Genomic DNA, 10,318 nt, shown 5'->3' on the forward strand with positions numbered 1-10,318 from the left:
CCTACTCGAGTCGAGCGTGTGTATGAATTACACACAGATGTGCACTCGTACTCCCAGCCTGAGTGGTTCCAACAGTTTCCCACCGATTGGGCACCAAGTACACTCCAATGGTCAGTCGTCGGTTATTATCTTTGATCTATTAACTTACTAGCTCACATCTTATAATTTAGTTTACGTTTTTAAGGATTTTAAATATTTATTCAGTAGTATTGTAAATATATTTAGTACTTAAAAAAGAAAATAAACAATATACCCATGCATTTCCATATATTTATAACATCTTACATTATTTTATGAAGCTAAAAAACGGTTAATCACCCCGCGGAAGCTGGAACAATAATTTAATAGTAGCATTAAGTATGTATACCGCGAAAATGCGTACAAATTTATGTCGGCGCTTTTTCATGCGAGCTCGGTCCGAAGTATGCAATGGTCCGGGCAGATTAAACTGCAATAATGGAGGAGGAGGAGCAGGTGGAGGAGGAGCAGGGGCAGGAGCAGAAGCAAGAGGAGGAGCACCGCCGGGGAAGAGGCATTGGTAAAGACAAATGCTTAATGTTGCATGACTGAGAGAACTCATCGGATGATGAGCTGCGCTAGAAAGGATCCGACGGCTGTAGGCAAAGGAAACCGATGGTTTATGAAACATTAATCTTTGCAGGTATTTTACAGTTAAGTAGTATTCATTTTAAATTATCTCTCGGAACTCTCCGACTTCAAAATCTCTTGCGGGGTCAAAGTGCTTTAATTGATTTGTGCTCTCTACTTTTTACGAACTTTCAGTGTGTACAACAGGATTGAAATTACAATGACTTTGGGGCCAACGCAAAATGGCCAACCATTATGAAAATTGGATTCTTGTTGAATTCTTCTTTTGAAAATACAAGCCCAAAACGGTAATCGGGGGAAGTTGAAATACGCAGGAACTTGGGGGGAAACTCAGTCAGGCGGTATTCAATTACAATATATTGAGACAAACAAATTGATTTCATACTTCGGTTCCCAAGGACGACAGTTTGAAAGAAAAAAAATATATTCAAAAGTTGAACATCAAAACAATAAAAAAAAGTGAATTCTCATTAAATTGCAGTTATGTTTGATACCATAAATGATGTACTATGCATTAAGTTAAAAGAGATCCAAGAAACATGTCTGCCAATATGTTTACGCCACAACCAATTACGAAATCAGCGTAACTCTTGGCTACGGAAAGTCAGGCCGCTTGCTGAGAAACTTTATGGAAACTCGAATGTCGTACCAGTCGGTTTTGTGACTGATGGTCGGCTGAAGCCATTCCTCAATGCCCCTCACTACTTCATTTCCGCCTGTGAGAAGCCGGCACTTAAATTCTTGTTGTTTGTCCATTAGAAAAGCCCCAGACATCGTGTTGAAATTCTAGCAGAAAACATTTTCCACAGCTCCGTCGCCGTTTTTATCCTTCTTATGGGGTGGCAGTCCCTTATCCCCCTGCCATTATCATCATCTTTCGCATCGGCATCGGCATTGTCATTATCGTTTTCATTTTCATTTCGGAAATGCCTTCAACGCACAAAGAAACATTTGTCTTGCTCTGAACAATTTTTCTTCGTTGTCGAAATAAAACAAATTGTATGAATTTAAGTAGACTTCCCCTCGCAAACGCCCGTAGTTATCATCTGCCATCTATTATGTGCCTCAATCGAACTGTCATTTGACCAGGACACTTTAAATGAAAAATGTTTGTTCCATTGCCATTGCCATTGCCCATCCGTATGTTGCGGTCTCTGTAACGAGACCGCCCCAGCCACGCCCACTCTGACTTAATTGCCTACGTCGGCAGAACGTGTGGGACGGGTCAAAACAAATCTGTGACCCAGTTGGGGGTGGGGTGGGTAGAGCTAACCGATTGAAGGGATATTCAAGCCCATCAGCGTTTTCGCTTTTGACACACCACTACTTATTATCCAAATTGCGAACAAAAATATAGCCAGTAGAAAAGTTCTTCGATCCCAGCCAAGAAAGTTTGCCTCAGCCGGATCAATATTTGGCCAATTGATTTGGGCCAAACTTCAGTGGTAGTCGCAACTCTGCGCCCCGTCGTATCTGAAGTTCTCGTGCGTGTTTGTGGCTTAGTGGCATTCAACGCTCGCACCCTGCGGCCTGCCCCAACATGCCAAAAACGATGGGGCAGCTGGATCTGGGGGAGCGGATCCCCCTTTGTCAGTTATTTACACGAAGCATTTCATTTGCCAATTTCCCTCAAGCTAAAATCAACGTTGCATGAAAACGACAACAACACAACGGCGGTCAAGGAAGGAAAACGCGATTCGCAGCTGTGAAAATGGCAGTTGGAAGATAAAATCCAATTAAAATAGCGTGGAATTTATAAAAAAAGAGACTAGATTACTAAATGGGACTGCCGGACTAGCAAACACTTTTCAAAATAGTGCTGCACGGGTCCAAAGTGGCATACTGCTCAATTGAATTATGTATATTCGGCGAATTGATATGACACCTATAGGACATATATGAAGTCAAGTTTTTAAAGACCCCAAGCTTAAATCAGTTTACAGAACCAAGGTTGGTCGTTAAAAAAATAGGGTGTCGGGCTGGAATATAAAACAAAGCGTGAAATCTATTTGCAACTGGCGAAACGGGGCAGCAAAAGTTTATGCCATGTAAATAACGACATCATAAATTTGGTTACGTGGGTTCGGTCCTGCCGTGCATATCTCGGCTCTCCATACCCCACATATGCAGTGGCCACCGATGGGGGATAGTTCCGTTTTAGGACACTATTTTTTATGGGTAGGCCGTGTTCGGGTGGGGAAGTTGGACAAGAAAAATTCTTTTCGAAATATATTCAAACATTTCAAAAAATGTCCTCTTTTTTATATTTGTGAAACTTTATTTGTCACATTGACTTGGTATTGACATTGTTTTATCTTAACACTTTTTGTAATCCCATTTCTTTCCGTGTAAGGGGGCCCACGCCATTTGACTGTTTCAGTTTTCACGGGGGGCCGCTGCAGCGCCTCTTTGTCATAAAAAACCGACAACAATGAGGGGTTCTGGGTGGGATGGGCGCCAGGTGAGGGTGCTCGAGTGTTCGCTCGTTTTACGTGCAGCCATCAGGGGAAATAAAAGTTACGTTGACACGGACACCACGCCGCCAAGTACCAAGGAACCAAACACTTTTGGCCTGCCCTCGAGACACAGTCCATCGCCCATTGCCCACTGTAGGACCTCCTCCGATTCCCCGATTTCAGGTATATATTTTTCCTATCTGGGACCCTTTGTATCCGACTGAGTGAGCGGGTAAGATGAGGAGCGAGTAAAATGTGCAAGAAATTAAAACGATTTAAGCCAGAGAAGGCTGGAAGTGGAGATGATTGAGGATGCTAAGAGTGAACTCTGCCATGCGGAATATGGAAAAGGAACACGCAATGGGAGCTGCAGAGCAGAGGACGCTTAACTGGGGACTGAGATGGAGTTTTTCCCATTACCGGACAATGGGAGGTCCAACCGAAAACGGGGATGAGCGGAATGGCATGCAAATACTATTCAAGTTGGTCAGGCTAAAGCAGATCTCGGGATAAGAAAGGAGTCAGAATGTGATAAATTGGGAGTTAAGGTTGAGATTCCAGTGAGCTGCCACTGAAAGCCTCGCACTTAAGTGACATAAGAAACAATGTCCAATGAACAAGTATCTTTCTTGGTAAATATACCTAGTTAAAATGTCCAATATACTACAAGGACATATTTTAAAAGTCATGTCTGAGAATATTGAAATGTTTGGACTTTACATCCTTTCAAAACACTTCTCTTCACTAATTTATTTTTTTCCTTAAAAAAAGCTCCAGCTTGAAACTGAATTCAATTTCGTTGATTCGGCTCACCACGAGACCGCGGTCATTATAATAACAATAGCAACCACCTGCTCCTCCTGGCAGGACTGAAGTTTCCCATCAAAGAAACATTGTGTGCCTTTGGCTTGTGCGTCAAACGCATAGAGTTCAATTATATTGAGTGGCCATCGCATGCCGAGCATTTCCAGCAGCCGCAGACAACGGATTTCAGGGATGGGGATAACTTTAATTGAGATTTACAATGCGAGTTAAATGCCAGGACAGGCCAGAGCGGAATTTGTTCCCGCTTGAGCTTAACCTTGTTTCTATTTATCCGCTTATCCCAGGCTTCAAGCGGGGGTCATAAATTCGAAGACCGTAAATCTCTTTAATAGTCGTGCAGTTCTCCTCCCGCAGAAAAATCTGTTCGCGCCGGGTGTTTATTTGCTGATGGCCCTAGAGTCGCTCCAGCTTCTGTTCCTAGGTCGCCGCCATATTAAAGCCCAATTGCGTTTAAGTAGCTGACTTTTATGGTTTCGCCTGCAGTCTTTTCGCTTCCATATGTATGCATGTTTATACCCTTGCTGGGTGTAGAATATACTTGACCCTTAGGCATATCTGTATTTCTGCATAATGAAATACAGATACACCACTTTTTTTGTGACTATATTATTAAGCACACTACGATTGTACCGCTGCTCATACTAATATTTTAATGTATAGCAGTCATATGTATATAAATGATTGATCCGAAAGGGTATCTTTAATATCGCATCTCGAGGCAGCCTTTACCCTCGTATATAAATATTGTATATATTCAACAGTTGTTGGCTGCCTTGTTCTCAACGTTGTTGCCATTTGCAAATTTCGGCAGCGGAGGATGCGAAACAGCGACGGGATGCGGTGGACAAGTGAATTGGATGGCAGAAATAGCCTGGCAAACATTTTTTGGCTTTCGCACTACCCCCGAAAAGCTAACGAGCTGTGGTGGGGTCGGGAGTCGCGTGGATGGGGCAGCCACTTTATACGGGTGTAGGTATATATACATTCGAGGGGTATAAATGTTGTCCGATGTCTGCGCTGCGATGTTGTTGAAATGATAAGCATGTGTGCAATTAAAATGAAAGCGTGCTCGCTGCTCTCCAACATTTGGACCACGACTGTGAAGTGGCGCACGGATGCTCCTCGGTTACGGATCTTGGGGTTGGGGATGGGAAGGTGGAGATGTGGAGACGTGGAGGGGATGCCATGACATGAGGCCGCCCAGGACAATAAAACAAATGTCGCCTATTTTACATAAATGCTGTGTGCAAATTTGTTGACCTTGTTCTTGTTGCTGCTGGCGTTGTCCAAAAAATATTTCAGAGTAAACAAAGTGGGAATGTTGTGAGTTGGCGGCTTGCACTCAGTGGCGGAGGTTTTGGCGGGGCTTAACTTAAACGTAGTTATTATACAATATACAATTATACAATATTGAGATTTTAGATAGATATCTTTAGGTAGATATGTTATAATTACTTGGTTCTATTCATCGTGCTTAAAACATGATCCTGGTGAGGCCTCTGCATAAAGTAGTCCGAGTATCTGGACGCGACCAGCATTTTAAGTGTCCACATCAGCCCCGTCGAGTCAGCGGTTGTCATTTAATTTGGTTTTTTCCTGTGCCGGTCCTTGCTCAGTGGGACTTTTGGTCGTAAAAACGCTACAAATTAAAAACGCATTAGTTTGTTGTCGCTATCAGGAGCCGATCACGTGTGGGCACTTGGTGGCTCCTCTTGTTTGCCGCATAAATCTGCGATTGCGGATACCATAATTACGGAGCAGAGCCTTTGCCTTTAATTCGGGACACCCGAGGCGGTAGCAGTCCGACGCCCAGCTGACAGGGGCAATTAGCCACAATAAAAACATCTCTGAGGCGAGCCACTACCCATTACACACAGGAAAGGGCGGATAGTGGGTGGTTGGTGTGGCGAGCACTTAATTCAAATTGCGAATACTCGACCTCAACATGTGCGACTCCGGCCGCAAAAAGATATACCCAGCATACCCACCACACAAGCGTAAAATTAACACACACTTAACGCAAACGGGGAGCCCCCGACTCTGACAATCCAGCAATCTAGCAATCCAACTATCAGGCAATCCGAGAATTGGGAATGGAAAGCTCCCTGACAGCGGCAACAGCTTAGACATGCAGCAAAGCTGAACGCAGCCATTCCCACGGACGCTTTCACTCGGCTCCCCAAATATTTGCATGCCCATCTCCGGCTGAATGGGGAATCCGTTTCCCAGAACCGAGCCCCTCCAACTATAAGTGCTTGCAAAAATGCTAACGCCGGTCCTGCCCATCGGACGATGCTGCTTCGGTCGTGTCTGCATCCGGCTGATGTACTGCCTTCAGCAAACACCGTGCAACAGACAGACCTACGCAAACAAACAGATGCATGGGCTGTCACCGGAACAGTCTGGCTACGAGGGAATTATGGAGAACGGATCATGGGCTTCGCGCTACGGGTTACGGATTGCAGGTTGCGGATTGCGGGTGTGTGACAGAGCGAGATGAGCAACTGCAAAAACTAGACTTGCTGCTAGGCACTGACTTGGCCCAGGCAGGCCTCATGCCAAAAGATTTCAACTTGGTATATGTCTTTTAGTCGAGGTGTTCGTCTGTTGATATTAAGGGTTCGCACAACCTTGATTTAATCATTACTCAGATTTATGGATGAAAATCGAGGCCAATTTCCAAATTATTAACCAAATAAATTAACCTCATTCTACATTTCATGCTTTGGTAGACGAGATTAAAGGAGCTCATAAAGGTTATTACAACATAGCCATGAAGTCAAGTCAATAAGTAAGGGGTATAAAAAGCGAGGCCGAGCTGAAATCCTTTCATGTTGATTCTACTCTTCTCTTGTTTTGGCAACACCTGCTACCTGATGCTATTTATCAGTTGGCCACCTCCCCTTGCACCGCGCCACCTCCATGAGTCAACCGAGCCGGAATTGTTATTATTTTCTTCTGCATAATAACGAGCCCAGGAGGTCACCGTCCCGTCTCGTCTCCGTCGCAATTTATGTGTTTATGGCTGCCTTTTTTCGTTGCTGAAGCTTGGCGTGTGTGTGACACCGCTGATCCCGGAAATGCTTACTCCGCTCCTACCCCCGACGCACAGCCACACCACCAACAACCTAGTGCGGATCCGGGACAGACACATCTGACAATGTCACGTTGCGGCCGAGCACTGCGTGAATATAAATTTAGGATAAATATAAGATACATTCCGAAACGAGCAGTCAGGCCAAGATGATGCTCTCAGAGAGCCAAAACAAAGTGATTGTGAATGGGGGATTACCAAACTATCAAGTAAGTCATCATAAAGTTTAGTATTTATAGGAAAAATCAACATTAAGTTGGCATTATGGCACTTTCTCTCATGCTCTTAAAACTCACTTTATGTGATAAGATTGTAATAAAACGATCGAATGAACGAGGGCCACAATAAGATCGTTGTCAGAACAGCCATAGCAATTCGATCATCGAATATTGAGAAATTTCTAGATCTAGATTTCCTATAGATATCCTGCATTATTGACTGCGAGTATCCACGAGTACCTCGACCGTAGAGCAGCCGCACACAATTTAAATAAAAAGCCAACATGGCGTGGGTGCCGTGTTATGAGCCGGGCTTTGTGCCACCGCGAAAGCAAACTGACCCACCAGCCGGCTTGTTTGTCTGTTTGTGTTCGTGCGGCTCAGTTTGATGGCCCGGAAGTAGCTTGTTTGCTCTGCCCCGCTTCCAGCCACCTCCAATTCTCTTGTTTTGGCCACTGAGCGTTAAGTGTTTACGTGGCGTATAAGTAATAAATGTAATGTGCATAAAAGTGCCCACACGGCCGGCGCTCGTAGGGCGAGAATGTTTACAATGTGTTTAGGCATCGGAACGGGCACGCTTTTATAGATTTTTACAACTTTATCCAAGAGCAGCATCCGACAGTCCATCAAAAGCGTCGAGGGCCGCGTCACATGCAGGCACTTAATCAATCAAAAGCCCAGAGACGAGGCCTTATTAGCCTTCTCTCACTGGTTTTCGACAAAGTTCTCTCCGGCCGCATGTTTGTTTGTTTGGCTTTGGCAGCACAAATTATGACTGGACTTGTTCAAACATTTGCCTGTCCATCTGGCCATTTTTCCTGCCGAATGCGTTCCACGCTAGCTCCCAGAGGATAGGGGCAAATTATACTGGGCTTAGTGGCCTGGGTCGATAAGTAGGCGGCATAAGAAGGGGATATGCTGGGCAAATGGAAAACCAACACTGAGATCCGCCTTGGATTTCAATTTCCTATGAGGTAAGCCTTTCTTTAATGGTCACACAATTCCATGCCAATTTCCTGGCCAGCCATTTAGTATCCCAGAACGCATTTTTCTTAAGGGGTTTCTTCCGCCTTCTTTCTTCTAGTCCGGCCAACCCAATTAAAATTCCACAAATTCAAGCAGGACCCAGTCTAATGTTCCGAGCAGAAGTCCTCCAAACGATATCCATTACTTTTCCGCGCCCTCGACCGCCTGTCTCCTGTAATTCCGTTTCATAAATTCATTGCAAATACTTTGCGCTACTTAGCGGCAATTTTTCATCTTTGTCTATGACCCGCTGCTCTCGAAAGAAAAAAGGGTTCTTTTCACAAATATTCTAAATTAATTAAAATACTTTGGCCTGCCGCTAAATATAGAGCGGGGCACTTTCCCTATCATCCATTCGTCTGTTGCAAAGACTGTATCATACCACAATTCAAATAAATGGCGCTTTAAATCGCAGTTCAAATGGCGTGCAAGCGGTTAACCAACTTTTGGCGATTTAGTTTGGCTTAGTGGCCAACTAATTAGGCTCAGCAGTCGGGGCACTGGGTCAAGGGCCAGGCAGTAATGTACGTCAGAAATAAAAGGTTGCCCCCCTTTCCAAGGGCTAAATACCCCACTCCGTTGCCCAGTTGCCCAGTTGTCCAGGTGAGGGTCACCTGAGGGCAGGTCGGGTCAGCTCAGACAGGCCGGCTTATCCGGGTTGAGCATACTCCAAGGACCGGGGCAGGAACTGCAGTGAGGAAATTAAAAGAGTACAGGTCCAAGTGCCGAGCTCTCAAGTGGCTGGAGCTCTAAAATTAGCTTTCCCCCAGCGCCAAGTGGAAGTTTTATTTTCCCATCTTTTTCGGTTTCTGCTCGTATTCTTTTTATTTTTTTGGCTGCCTTGAGTAGCTAAATTTTTGTGTGGCTTACTTGCGGTGGGATAAAAGTTAAGCCGCAGCTCATAAATTTTATTCCTCGACGGTATCCGGGAACATGGAGCAAATTTTGCACAGGTGAGGGGACAACATGTCGTATGAGCCATGAGCCGTCGATTTGCCAGCCAAGTGGGGCGAAACTGTGTACGATTGTCAAATATTTACAGATCGCTCCGAGCAGGGATTCAAATCGGGTAAAGGTGCGATAAGTCTTATGGGGCGTATGCAATATGCTCTTTTTGACCATCTCTTTTTAGGCACCTCTTACTGGATATGAAAGGCCCTGTTGCCAAATTAAGGAATTCCAGATGAATCCACCAGTTCGAATTCATATCCATCTAGTCCCCAGCTGACCCCAGCTCCCAGTGCCGTTGAGCAGGCCCATTGCCGACTAATTGCCAGCACGTGGATGCCACATTAGTCTCCAAAGAGGAGGAAAGTTGACGCGCTTCCTTGACCCATATCAAAAGTCAACAAACTGTGTACATGTGTCTGCAAGCGAACAGAGGAAAACTGTCATTCAGTTTATAAAAATTAACGGGCGGGGAAATTCGGGGAGCATGGCAACGGACAAATATGATGATGTATAGGCCAGACGAGCATGGGGAATATGTATAAATATTCTGCAGCAATGCAGCAAAAATTTGACACAATGTTTACAAATGGCTCTGGATTTGTTGGGGCCAGCTGAAAGAATCAAGGGCAGTTCCGCTGACCATTATAAATGAGCAAACAAACGACGGTCGCATGCAAATGAATGAGAAGCCAAATACAAGTACAAGGCGAGATTGATTGCGACGGGATATAAATTATGGCGCACGAAATGGTATCATCAGTTTATCAGGCTGTTTTGGATCTGAACTTGAATCTAAAGCTCCACGTGGCAGCCTTTAATGAACCCCCTTCTAGTTGTCTAGTTGAGATAGTCGAGGAATACGGTGAAGCCTCGACTTACATCACTTCCATTCGAATGCAATTCCGTGATTTTTAATTTTAATCTCCATTTCCATTTTAATGCATGGCAGCACTTTGTTTACTCCGAAATTCATTTTTGCTGAAAAGGTTTTTCCTATTCGACATTTGTTTTGTTTTTGTTCCCTTGTATGTGAGCTTAACAAACATGGCAATTGAAATTCTATTCGCACCATATTCGATTTAACTTTTATATATTAGAAATTCTACAACACTGTTTGCCACTCTAATTGCCAGGGTGCA

The sequence above is a fragment of the Drosophila melanogaster genome, chromosome 3L (assembly GCF_000001215.4).
Source record: "Drosophila melanogaster chromosome 3L".
NCBI lineage: Eukaryota > Metazoa > Arthropoda > Insecta > Diptera > Drosophilidae > Drosophila > Drosophila melanogaster.